A 13617-nucleotide genomic window follows, 5' to 3' on the forward strand; every position below is an offset into this window, starting at 1 on the left:
AGCGACGTTTCGGTGTAGGTTCTAACACCGTTATCAAGCAAGTGATTTACAGAGTGTAGTAAGCAAGTATATATACAACTAGGAGGCGATTTCAAACGACTATCACATTTCTGAATACAACGACTTAGCCATTGTAAGATACATGTATGCGAATGCAGACTGTTCCGTGAGTCACATACACTTCCTGCTTGACAGTAAGACGATATCAAACGAGGAAAACCCGAAGTGATGCAGGTCTCAGACGTTTACCACTTCGGTGACACCCACGAGCACGGGTATGGTGCTGACTAACCAGGTAACATAATCGGGGCGAAGCGGGATTCGAACCCACAATCATAGGTTTCTGGCGTGCCCAATGGAAGCAACACTGTACAGCGCCTTAGACGACTGGGCCACTCGTGCCCCCTCACCGAAATAGTAAACGTCGAAGACATGTATCACTTCGGGTTTGCCCCCAACATTAAACTGACACGGTTGCAAGTACTGTGGCAATGCCATGTAATAGTTACTCTGCGGTTTGGGTGTATCACCGCGCATAGTAATCAAGTCTTCTTATCAAGTGAGGAAACAATGAAGGCATTTACTCTATATTTTCCTCTATTCTAAGTTTCATAAATAAAAGTACCATCATCTTGTTGAAAAGGATGCCACATTAATTAAATATCCAATATTATCAATATTTTTCATAACAACCTCGATAGTTTCCTACAAATTCTGTTAACCAGGCGTAGCCATTAGATCATGACGTCATAGTCATGTTCATGACAAGAGTCATGTCTATTCACGACTATGACGATTTCACGTGCAGAAAGGGGGAGGTCGGGTAGCCTAGAAGTTAAAGCGTTCGCTTGTCACGCCATAGATGCGGGTTCGATTCCCGAATGTGTGAAGCCCATTTCTGGTGTCCCCCGCCGCGATATTGCTGGAATATTGCTAAAAGTGGCCTAAAACCATACTCAATCACTCACTCACGTGCAGAAAGAGTGCTACGAAAAACTACTGTTTACTTTTATATTTGACAAATGTTGTTAAAAATATTTGCGGGGGTAGCTGAGTATGTGATGCCCTGAAATGTTAACAGCTGAAACCTCCGACTAATACTGAGAAAAAAGTAATTTTCTGTAAAGATTCCGCAGTAATGCGGTCATCAAGTCAGCTGTTTCCGTCAGCGTGGCTTTTGTGGTACCTCAGATTGACCAATCAGCATCGAGCAACCTGTTGTTTATGCAAGTCATACAGGCGATGCATATCCCACATGAAGCAGACAACTCCATGCAACGACACAAAGGTACCCCCCCCCCCCCCCCCCCCCCCCCCCCCCGTCAGTACATCACGCTTGGAATGTTTTGAATACATTATTGCCATTATTGATCTTACTCCCGTAAGATCTTGAGTACAAAGGCGGTATCCAAGTGTGAATAGCCCACTTTCCTCGAGAATGTGAAATTAGTTTTAAATCTGCTGCTCCCGTGAGATCTTGAGTACAAAAGTGATAGCCAAGTGTGAATAGCCCACTCTCCTCGAGGATGTAAAATTAGTTATAAATCTGCTGATACTTTGGCTCAATAAAACTCTTTCCAGAACATACAAATTAATTAATTAATTAATTAATTCAATGAAATTTTCGTGAAACTAGATCACAATCAGTACACAGAGCTGACGAAGAAAATGCATCCGCTTTAGTCCATGTGTCAATAATAACTTATATATATATCCTACGAGGACAAACATATAAATGGTCACATCACGTCACGAGACTACAGTGTATTGTTTCAGACATTGTTGACGTCATTCGAATCTTATTATGAGGTCAGAATGATGTCACACTAGAAACGACTTCACAGCTGAAGATTGTTGACGTCATTTGACAAACAGTGGTTACACTGTTGTTTCGATTTGCTGTCCTTATAGGTGAACACTAAAATTCTTCTCTGTTTGATTGTTTTCTTCGGTACTAAATAAAACATTATATTCGTGTTAATGTTTGGTTTGGTTTTGGTTTGTTGTTTTACGCCACACTCGGCAATATTCCGGCTATATGACGGCGGTTATAAAATAATCGAGTCTGATTCAGACAATCCAGTGATTGATATCATGAGCATCGATCCGCGCAATTGGGATTGATGACATGCATCAACCAAGTCAGCGAGCCTGACCACCCGATCCCGTCAGTCGCCTCTTACGACAAGCATAGTCACCTTTTACGGCAAGCATGGGTTGCTGAAGACCTATCCTACCCCGGATCTTCACGGGTCTCAGGGTTCATTAGTTGCCTTCTACAACAAGCATAGTCGGGTGGTCAGGCTCGATGTCTTACCATGTTTACGACACTCGTGCCTAATTATAAATTCTGGTATTTTCACACTCGTGTCGTAAGCATAGTATGACATGAACACTCCTATAATGTCCTCTATAATTATATCATATTATTATATTTTATCTGTGCGCATTAGACAAGTTGTCTTTATAAATAGTAAATAAGTCATCTTGCTTTAAATAGAACAACATCATAAACGTTTCATTGGTGCATACCCGCTACCAGCCAGCGATTATTCAGTCTGGTTCACGTGCTATTGTCGCTATAGATCATTCAGGGGAAGTTATCAGGTGGAGTGCGTTGAACATCAAACTTCTCAAACATAACACGATTTCATTACAGCAGGTAGGTCATATTCGTATTTGCGATATAACAAGTACTACAGTTAGGTTGTTTTGATTTTACTTATGTATGTTCAAACCTTCTTCAAATTTGTCACAATATGGTTAAAATGCTGTTGATCTCAAAACATATCTGAAATGTTTATTTCCCGAGAATATAACACTTATATAGGGTGAACATCTATGGAACCAGCTCCCGTCGTCATAAGATGTAAATCACTGAAGTATATTTGCATCTGAATTAGATTTTGGTCTTCCGCATATGTTATAGATATATGAATTATTTGGATTTCACCTAAAATAGTCCATGTGGTGAAATTACTATTGTGTTGGAGTCAATGGTGATCAGTCATTGACAATCAGACATGGTTATTGCTCAAATGTGTGTTGAATATACAGGTACCGTCAACCATGTCTGGAACAGGTGCAAGCAAGCTGCCAGAGAAAACAGGTTGGTTTCCTAGTTGCCTTCGCATCATCTAGAGGTTTAATGCTGTTCATTATCGTTTTTGTCTTTCATGAACGCGAACAATTCGAATGGTCCAAATCCAATGGGCGACTCTTGCCTACGGGAAATTATATGAAAATGATTAGTCTTTTTATTATAAACAGTAATGTATACAAATAATCTACGCATACACAAAAAATAATGCACACACAGTCAATGACCTAATGGGGCCTTTACAAAGAATGGCGACCTTTGTGCCTCACGTGTGCAACCACAAAATTTGCCAGGTCGTCGTTGGAAGCCCAAAGGAGGCAGAATGGTTGCCTAGGTCGTTCCAAGGTGGTACACAGGTGGTTCAGACATCGCCACGGACGCCATGGTCTCCGTGAATGTGTTAACATGTTCAAAACAGTCGCACAAAGATAGCCGAGGAGGTTGGTTGCTCAAAGGTGGCTCAAAGGAGGCAGAGGGGAGGCACAAGCATTGCCGTTGTTGCAGAATGAAGGCACAGTGGTCGCCCAATGGTCACCAGGTAATAGATGCGTTCTGCTGAAATACCTTTCCGTCAATCTGGGCGATGCTTCTGCCTTCCTTCTGCCTTCTTTGGGCGACCACCAGCGCGCATTGAATGATGACTGTGGCGACCGCCGTGCCTCCATTCGGCGACCACGGCAACCCTTGAGACATTTTATAGTCGCACACAGGAGGCACAATGGCCGCCAACCTGTGTGAAGGCCCCACTAACAGTTCTCAATATTGACTTCTCATAGTCTGGTATTTTCTTTTCTAGGAATATTGTTCACCATGATGTTCAGAATGTCATTCTCGCTTATGTTAAAGCGTGTGGCAGTTTTGATACTTTATAAAATATCCAGGTACTTAGCAAACCTTTATAATGGGCCTAGTTAATCAATGAATTGCCTGCCGCAAAGATTTCATTGTTGCTAGGTGCGGTCCACGTGAACATATCAGAATTCAAGTGATTACGAAACAGTCAGCTTCCCCTTACTAAATTTACAATCATGACGTCACTGTATTTCTCCGAAATGTGATAGTCGTTTCAAATAGAAATTTCTTGGAAAATGTGACACGGCATTATAAATGACATAATAGCCTCTTTGTTGAATGTAATATCTCTCCCGTAAAGAGGTCAACGTGCACACCTGCTGTTGTATTTCCTCGAGAATCGACAAGATCGATATCCAGTGACACAGATCTAAGTCCTAAAATACACACAGAGTAACATTAGCTGATATGTATACTTTATTGAGGGCAGACATTTATACTTTATTGAGGGCAGACATTTATACTTTATTGAGGGCAAACATGTACAGATGTCGCCTTTTACGACATGCATAGTCACCTTTTACGGCAAGCATGGGTTGCTGAAGACCTATTCTACATTGATTACCATAGTTTTTATTATTATTGAAGTCTATGTTTGGGACAATCAGCGCCAGATTCGTCCTTACCAAAGCGTTTGTCAATTTGACGTTTACTGACTTAACTCGAAGTAAATATATTTTCTATAAGTCCTGAGGTTGTCTTCAACAGTCCATGAAGGGTACAATGGAGTCATTAAGATGTATTAGTATATAATGAGTCTTCAGCACACAAAACTCATGGCCGTGGGATCGTAATTCTATTTAGTCTCTTGAAATACGAATACCCTTAAAGCGTTGACTTTTTGTCCATTTTCTTCCATCTTCCATTGTTTTAACAGAGCGGAAAACAGTGGACGTAGTTGGCCATGACGGTGAAGGGCATGTTAAAAAGGTCGCCTCCGTTGGTGCTGAATTTGGTAAGTCTTTGATCGGGTCTGAATAATAACTCTGTTAGGCATCTGATAGCATTCAGCAATATGTCAAGAATTTATATCACACATTAATCAATTCATTAGGTGTGTGCTGCCATCTGATTGGTTTAAAACGTTAAATTGGATTGGATTCTGCGTATGAATACTTTTGGTGAAGAGAATACCTTTCTTTCTATCCAAAGTTTGACCTTTTAAAAATTTCCACTCTTCTTGTTATAATGGATACCGGATTAATATCCAATTTGAGAAATATTGATCAGAACAACTTCGATTTAGTTGTATTGTACACATCCTGATGACAAGAATTAGGAATCACAGAAGCAAATGACGTCATCCACTGCCTCATGACGTCATAGCATTCGTCATGTCTAACAGCCATGAAACGTCAACGTCCAGACAGTGCTACGGACAATTCCTGATAACGTTTGTTTTCACATTGACGTTAAACATATTTGCGGGTGTTATTGGGTATTTGATGCCCGGAAATCTTAACATTTGAAACACCAGAAATCGAATAATCAATACAACCAGAAAATCACATAAAAAAAAACTGGGAAATCTATTGTCGTTATTCTTTTTCGCACTTCACATACTTTCTTTTTTTCAAAAGCCAAAGGTCGCACCATGGACGAGGCTGTAGGAAACCAAAATATGAAAATAACTGGCAAGAAGGGTGGATCCGCTGACGAAGTTACAGCAGTTGGATTGAAGTTCAATTAATTCCCTGTAACATCAAGGCCTTGAAGAATTAAAGAATTCAGAGACACATAATTTCTGTGTGCTTTGTGGTAATAGTTGAGGACGCTTTTGCTTATCATTCGCCTTTAAACATGTAGATGTTAATTTTTCTCCACTTTTGGGGTTAACGTATTACCAGAGGTTGGTTGGTTGGTTGGTTTGTTGTTTTTAACGCCGCAATCAGCAATATTCCAGCTTTATGACGGCGGTCTGTAAGCAATCGAGTCTAGACCGGACAATCTAGTGATTGATATCATGAGCATCGATCCATGCAATTGGGATCGATGACACGCATCAACCAAGTCAGCGAGCCTGGCCACCCGATCCCGTTAGTTGCCTCTTACGGCAAGCATGGGTTGCTGAAGACCTATTCTACTCCGGATCTTCACGGGTCAGAAGTTCTGTGAGTGGCGGGTAGGGCAGGACATGTTTACCCTTTCGCGGACACCTGGTCTTCAGTGATATACTCAATTAATTTTCGCCGCTGTGTTTTATGCCAAATGGAATCTAGACTTGTTATTTTCTGGCCTTGGCGATTTACTTTTACTTGAACTGGGTCGATGTTTCTGGTGAACTGAAGTCCTCGAGTTTCATCATAAGCTAAGCCGCATGTATCGAATATGCTGACTCAGCTACAAAAGAAATGTTTGGGCCGAGACATTAAAACTGCCCCCCAAACCCTATTTCTTCAACATTTGTTCATTCCTTATAAGTAGCAGAATCAGTGCTACCGGCCGCGCTGTGAGAAGAAACCGCGCTGCACACACGAAAAATGGTGCTTCTCAGGATAGGTTTTTGTTTGTTTTTCAATTAACTGATAACAACGAAAACAATAGCAACGAGCATTTTTTCTTACCACGTTTTTGTAAGACGCAGTGGCATGGTAAACAACCAGGGATATAAGGAGAGACACATACCATTATCTTTTTCTTGTTTAACATCCAGAAAGACACTACACTTTTCCATTGCTAAACACCCGAGAAGATTCCGGGGTAGAATAGGTCTTCAGCAACCCAAACTTGCCGTAAAAGGCGACTATGCTTGTCGTAAAAGGCGACTAACGGGATCGGGGGGTCAGGTTCGCTGACTTCGTTGAAGCATGTCATCGATCCCAATTGCGTGGATCGATGCTCATGCTGTCAGTCACTGGATCGTCTGGTCCAAACTCGATTATTTACAGACCGCCTTCATATAGCTTGAATATTGCTGAGTGCGGCGTTAAACAACAAACAAACAAACCAAACCATTGCTAAACCCTTTTACTATTATTTGAAATATTATATGTAACTGATACGTATATGTACACTTTGTAATAATGTGTCCAGAAAGGGAGATTCCTCGTTGCACAACCTTTACAAGGATCAAAGATCAAAGACTCCTGTCATCATGATAGTCACTGACTATCAGTATGAATTTTTATGTCGCATTCCTGAAGAATTATTGAGTGAAAGTGGTTTTACACCACGGCAAGCAATATCCAAGCTATGATATGCTAGCGACTAAACAAACCAGGGACTGAAATCATGACCAACGATCCACGACATCGGGTCACGATGACATTCGATCAGCCAAGTCACAGAGCCTTCTTATTTCAAAAGTGGGGTTCTGCGTGTCGTTGAACCTGACGTGAGAATGAGTCTGAATACCTGGTTGGGGTCACAGCAAGGCCCCTGTCATTGCAATAGACATTTCTTACATGACAAATATTTCAAATATAGCAGGGCCTTATTTCAGCGGAAAGCCCGAAATGATGCTGCAATTTAACATTTACCACCTTAGTGGTAGCCAAGAGCAGCGATATGTGGCTGACAAAATCTGCACCGTTTCCCCTACCCTCATTATGAAAAGACCCGTGAAGATCCGGGTTAGAATAGGTCTTCAGCAACCCATGCTTGCCGTAAAAGGCGACTATGCTTGTCGTAAAAGGCGACTAACGGGATCGGGTGGTCAGGCTCGCTGACTTGGTTGATACATGTCATCGATCCCAATTGCGTGGATCGATGCTCATGATGTCAATCACTGGATTGTCTGGTCCAGACTCGATCATTTACAGACCGCCTTCATATTGCTGAGTGCGGCGATAAACAACAAACCAACCAACCAAATCATTATGAAAGGTAGAGGTATTATAGGTAAGGTGGTATGACAAAAGAGCGTTGGGGCATTCAGCATTCAGTGAGAACAAATCTGACTAGAATTCAACCGAGGAGACTAAACGAATTATTAAATTAATTTCCGGGTAGTCTAGTGGTTAAAGTGTTCACTTGTCACGCCGATAACCCAGGTTTGATTCCCGAGATGGGTACGAAGTGTGAAGCCCATTTCTGATACTGTGATGATGCATAATATTGCTCAAAGCAGGGTAAAAACCCAACTCTCTCACTAACCCACTGAATAATTTCTGAATCACAATCATAGTAGTTAATTTGTGTATCAGTCTTGCAACACAATCAATGAACATTTACAATAAACCTAAAGATACTTAGTGTAGATGTTAGTGTTCTCTCGGTTAGGTTTGTTTACTAGCTGATATAGTATACCTGGGATAGTTGTACTGGGGTGTTAATAAGAAGATAAATACTATGTGTGTGTCTATTTCCGGGATTTTATCGAGTATTTGCATCTTGGAAATTCATCTCGAGACCCGAAAGCTAACGCTTTCGGGTCTCGAGATGCATTTCCAAGATGCAAATACTCGATAAAATCCCGGAAATAGACACACACATAGTATTTATCGATATTGTAAACCTATTGTTTTATTTTTAAAAAAAACATGCGCACTCTTTAACACCTCGTACTTACTCGGTTGTGAGGCGTCAACATCGAACGTTCTGTCGCTGCTATGGTGATTGTGATTTTGGTAATTAACGTACACCGGTAGTGAGACGCAAATACCATCACGTATATTTCAGCTGCGATACCTACATCCTTGAATTCCTCATACATTTTAGAATCAAATGCCAAATGGTCTTTGTCACCAATACAAATTGTCTAGATGTAATGAAGCAAATAAATGAGGTGTGAAAACGAACGCTGAAAAAAACTGCACTTGTTGGAAATGTAAACAAAGCCATTCGTCTATTCGTTGAGTACATTGGCTCGAGATCTGCATTTTCAGAATATACACGGGAAGAGAATCGTAGGAAGAATTAGGGAATTAAACATATATACATTGCAATAATTTGATATTTTCAACAGAACTTGTCGAAGATCCCTTCCTGTGTGACGCAATGACTGACACAAAATCACGCACAACAACGGTATTTATCATAATTTCTGACTATTTTCGTTGGTTTCAATGAAAAATACAACAAAAAACAGTACACAGATTGTCAGAATGTTTCTGATTACTTACATGTCACATTTATGTATATACGAACCCTGAATCAACGAAAGTCCGCTTGTAAAATCCCGCGCACTGTTGACAGTCAACACGCCATTTTGTAAAATTCGGTCACCGGTAGTGATGTCAAACTTCAACATATTTGTTGTACATACAGGTCCTTGAATGAAAGTACACACGATCATTGTTAACTGCTTTTTACTGTTTCATGATGTAGATTTTGCATATATTTTGTACATTTTTTTCACACAATTAATTTCACTTTGGATATTAATCAATGTTCAATATTATATCATACGTAGATATAGGCCACAACATACATGAACGTTTGATAATCTCCTGTTTGTTTGAACAATGTTCACATATGAAGTTGATAAGTGTATAGTGTCATATACGATAGTTCTTTAGTTTGAACAAGTGTACATGTGACAGGTACATTTACATTTCATCCTGTATGTATTTCTAGGGAGTGTAATAGTCAATATTATAAGTTCATATAAATAGTGTCCATGAATAGCCGTTTCATTTTATTTTATAACTAAAACTGACAATATAACTTAACCAAAATCGATATTATTTTTCGTTAAATTATATGCACACATTTCTAGAAGATTTGGCTTGGTCTTGGATTTTTGTTTATGCCGTTTGATATACAGAACAGTGATATCTGAGGATTCGCCAGGAGCGCGTTAGTCGCTATGGTGATTGTGATTTTGGTAATTATTTCATTATAACTTTGTTTGATTAAAAATTTAAAATATCCCAATAATTCCCACGAATAGAGAAAATCAAAATATTTGTTATGAATTTTAATTTTGTATTTCAATTTGCGCCCATTGTTAATTAGTATGCAAAAAATGCTGAGTAATTATGTATTCCTAGACAGTGATTCGGTCGCTTGCTTCAGGGAATGCAAATCATATTTCAACCCTTTGACATTTGGTCATGTGACCCAAATTAGCCAATCACAACACAGAACACACTTTCTATAGGTTTACAATAAGAAATAAACGACCAGTACAGTAAAACACTGCAGTGAGAATAAACCATGAGGGACGCAACCACCAAGAGTCGTTTATTTCGTATATGAGATATCCACATTATGCGCAATGATCAAGCTTTGAAAACATTTACCCAAATTGTAATGATGACTTCCTGAATGGAATCAGACCTCGGATATATTAGACAAGTCCGTTTTACGAACAGGTGGGTTAAGTTTGGTATTTCCCGTATATTCTCAATCCTAAAATCAATCATCTGCACACTTTCTCCTAATACCGATTGTCACTTCTCTCCCACATTTGGATGCGGGATTCGGCCACTACGTTTATCTTCGTAGCCAAGCTACATCTATGGGGAACAACTTACCAGACACTCGTCTTCTTAAGGTTATTCTGTTTTGCCGAAGATATATTTGATCAATGGCTCTTAGGCAAATTAACCATGGCATTCAGACGTAAGTTAGTGCTGTTGAGATCACATATTGATTACATATCATGTTTGGTTCCGTAATCGCCATTTTGCAAAACTGATCTTATGTCTAATGACCGATGATCCACTATTGTTGGTTTTTTTTAAATTCCCTGTAAAGGAACTAACTAGCCCAAACATGTAACGAAAACAACAAGTAGCTATAAATATCTTTTCTCAGCTTATGCATTACCCGTCTTAGACGTTATGTATGTTGTAATGGGAAATTCATGAACCAATTCCTCAAACATATATCCACACAATGGCGGTATTTTCCCCCGATGCTGCTCATCTGAGAAGGTCGCAGCCGATACGGTCTTTAGTTTGTCTATTCCGACAAGGACTTCCTCCACTTGATACTCGCAAACGTGTAGATGAATGTTTTTTATTTGCTGGGCTATAAGGAGATAACCATGCACCAATACTTGCACTTCACAAGATACGTGACTGTGTGACTGTACTAAATGAAAGGTTGGAGGGAGGGATATAACTCCGCCCATCTCGTATATGTTTAAGCGAAATGCTCCGCTTATTATTGTGATTATCATGTTGAACAGGTACTACTCTCATTGTCTGGCAGTGTGTATTAAAACTGATATTATTAAATTATCCAGAACACTGATGTTTATATTGTCCTATATTCTCCCCAAAGAACGAATTCCCTCAAAACAGCACATGTCAGTCTGAGTCAACTGGAGTCTGGCAATCTTGGCGGATTTACTAAACAAATGCGACAAACCCTTTCCACCATCTTAAGAAACATCTTTGTACGATTCCAACTTTCTCATAAGCATGTGTTTATGAATCACTATCAGACAGCATTGATGTAAGGTTAAAAAATGGTGGGCGTATTCTGTACCTCCGGTGGTACCCATCACAAACGCATGAAAATTCAATTCAACTGTTTACCTGAAAAAAAACACCCGAACATATGGTACAAGTTAAAATAGGGAACTGCATTAGACATCATTTTGGTCAATGATGAGTCAGTTTGGAATTGTATAGTCAAATCCGTAAAACCTAATTAAACAATTATTGAGCAAGCGTCGTATGGCGCTGTTTGATCGTTCAACGCAACTGCGGTACGATGTCATGCATCAACCAAGTCAGTGATTTAAACCAACCGATCCTGTTAGTCGCCTTTTATGACAAGCTGAAGACCAATTCTAACCCAGGTTTTCATGGCAATCCTGAAACTTTGAAGATATAGATGAAACTTAATAAATGAGTAAGAGATGTTTGTTTGTTTGTTTGTTTGTTTGTTTGTTGTTTAAAGCCCCAATATTCCAGCTATATAGTTGCGGTCTGTAAATAATCCAGCAATTGACATCATGAGTATCGATCCACACAATTCGGATACTATGCCACGCATCAACCACATCAGTGAGTATGACCACCCAAAGGATGTATTTCTTATGATTAAGTCTGTTACTTTTATAATGGACACACCTCCGTGGTCTAGTGGTAGAGCGTCCGCACAGAGAGCGGAAGGTCCGGGGTTCGACCCCCGACTGCGTCATACCAAAAGACGTTAAAAGATGGTACTTGTTGTTACCCTGTCTGTCGCACGACATTACGGGGCTAAAACAAGGAATGGTCGGCTCGGAGTCAGTATACTGTGTCTGAGTGGGGTATTCATGTTAAACTGCGGCATGAGTGAGCTAGCACTATAAATCGGCATCAGTTCGGACAAGTACAAGCAGCTACACAAACATACACACGTACATGCACGTCGTGCAATAATCTTGGACGCGACGTTAAACCCCATTTCACCTCACCTTATAATGGACGCAACAATACTAGAGGATATTAACACACTTCACACACGACAGTCCTCAATAAATGTCACTCTCACATACTTATTCTGAATCTGACACATGAGTTTTTACCTTTTTATTTAACAGCAGATCAGCATACAGTACGTTGTTGGTTCTATTACACATGATGGACATTTATAACCTTAAACAATAAAACAATACATAAACTACATGCAAATATAGGTCGAGTATCTCAGCTTACTAAACATCGCAAAATAATAGACCAATAGTAAAAAGCTGTACATGAACATATTGCTTGGTTGGTTGTTTAACGCCGCACTCAGCAATATTCCAGCCATATGAATGCGGTCTGTAAATAATCGAGTCTGGACCTGACAATCCAGTCATTAATATCATGAGCATCGATCCACGCAATTGGGATCGATGACATGCATCAACCAAGTCAGCGAGCCTGACCACACGATCCCGTTAGTCGCCTTTTACGACAAGCATGGGTTGCTGAAGACCTTTTCTACCCCGGAATCGTCACGGGTCGAACATATTGGTCACACAGATGCTTAAATCAATTTTGTTTCGTCCATGGCAATAAATCATTGTAAACGTAAGCATGACAACTGGCATGTTATCCAGAAATAGTATCAAGTGATCTCTAATGGAAACAGCCTATTCTGTTTTTGTTTTTCACAACAAACAAGCGTAAACAACTACTAAGTATCCTTGTGAAATGAAGGAAATGCATGGTGAGCGAAAGTTTCTAAGACAGATACATTTATGGAATGCTACATTGTTACCTGTGCAGTTATGTAATGGGGAACACAAATAAGGTCTATGATGTACATGTACGCGCTACTCGTTGATAATATTCAAGTTAATATTGTATTGTGTGCAATGGTTGTGGTTTGGGGATCTATTTCTTGGAAATTGGGATCGGTACCCAGACCTTATTTGTTTGGGTGTCTGTCACAGATCCACCCACCTCTCTCTTCGTTCCCAACAGCAGCCCATTTATAGCCAGCATCCTTCTTCAAAGCAGCATGTGTCAGCATCTTAGGGTTTGGCTCGCCATCTGCCCAACTGCTGTACGTAATAATGGTTTTATCCATATACTTCCATTCGGCTGATGGGGGCAGAAAGCCATGATGATGGAAGATACCAATGTGGATAAGTTCCAGCCCTGAAGCGATAAATATAGCGAGTGAGTGAGTATGGTTTTACGCCGTTTTCAGCACTATTCCAGCACTATATCACGGTGGGGGACATCCGAAATGGTTGGTTTGTTGTTTAACGTCGGACTCAGCAACATTACAGCTATACGACGGCGGTCTGTAAATAATCGAGTCTGGACCAGACAATCCAGTGGTTGACA

The sequence above is a fragment of the Haliotis cracherodii genome, unplaced genomic scaffold (assembly GCF_022045235.1).
Source record: "Haliotis cracherodii isolate W230 unplaced genomic scaffold, xgHalCrac1.p SCAF_22, whole genome shotgun sequence".
Taxonomy (NCBI): domain Eukaryota; kingdom Metazoa; phylum Mollusca; class Gastropoda; order Lepetellida; family Haliotidae; genus Haliotis; species Haliotis cracherodii.